Below are 1335 nucleotides of genomic sequence, written 5' to 3'. Positions count from 1 at the left end.
TGTCTTTCAAAAGTAAAAGTCTACTCTGAGTCAATGAAATGAATCGTTTTTCAAAGGAGTCATAAGCCGTTTCGTTGTGACGTCAAGACGAAACATTAGCATATTGCGTGCAGACACCAGGGGCCCGTTCTTCGTACGTCGCTAACTCGGTTAGCTGGATTTGATTGTTGACGATTTGGCATGATCTTGGATTGTTTGGTTCTTCGAAGCTCATCCTGGACTTGCTGTCATAGCAACAGGTGCGCAAGCTTAAACCTGCTCGGGAGCAGGCTTATTTCATGTAAACAGGATTAGATCGCGGCTTTATAAGCGGAGCTGATACGGGAAGTCCACTTTCTGAGATATATATTTTTTCTCGTGACTCGTGAGATTGTCGTTTACATTATTAAATTGTTAGAAACGCACATTTATTTTCGACTTGTCGGAGTCGGGCTTTAACAGCACAAACTGTTTGCATTGCCCTAAGATTATTTGCGGCTCTTTCCTTTACACTGCTGGAGATGCGGAGAACTTGATGGAAAGTGCTGTCTGTCGTGTCATTCGGAGTTTACCTGGCGCTTTTAGGTTTAAAAAACAGTTTTAGGTTTGCGGCATTTCCAAGCCACTGAAGACCCAATGTTGTAAAGCAGTTTTATTTAAAGCAGTTTTTTTTTTTTTTTTTAGGCTATCATAATTTTTTATGAAGATCATGCAATCATGACCATGCCGATTACAGTATGTGTCACTCAGGCTTCACTAACGTGATTGGTACCATAGACTATAGGCTAGACTGCCATCAAGGCCTCAATGAAGGGGATTATGTGAACAGAAAGGGGGTTCACAATGTAAATGTGCAGCCCAGTTAATATTGGGATTCTTAATATTCCAGATTAATAATATTATATCAGATAAAAACAGTTGACTAAAATCTTCCATATCACAAATGTGAAAGCAAAATGGCCAGGATCTGTGCATGACTGAAGCATTTTCAGAGATTCACATTTATGCACATTATTTGAAAGTGGCAAGAAAAGTTCCACAATTAAATATCAAGCTCACTGTATTACATACACTTATGCTGATTCTAACAGAACTGCATTTTTTCATAGGTGATTATGACATATGTTCCTGCCTGCAGACAGGTGTTTTATGACCCCATTCCCTGACCCAAACCAGTTACAATGCAGCTCTAGCCAGGGCAAGGGCACACAATGAAATGAACTTTGGCTAACTAAAGGGAAGATTTCAGTGTCTGAAAAGTCTGAGGGGTTGCACACCTGACAGGGCCTGTGACATTGTTGCATGTGCCATATTACACAACATTGCCCCAAAAAAAAAACACTTCATTAAATGTTT

Source organism: Rutilus rutilus (genome assembly GCF_951802725.1).
Source record: "Rutilus rutilus genome assembly, chromosome: 15".
Lineage (NCBI taxonomy): Eukaryota > Metazoa > Chordata > Actinopteri > Cypriniformes > Leuciscidae > Rutilus > Rutilus rutilus.
The sequence above is the reverse complement of the archived record's forward strand: the minus strand, read 5'-3'. Positions refer to the sequence as shown.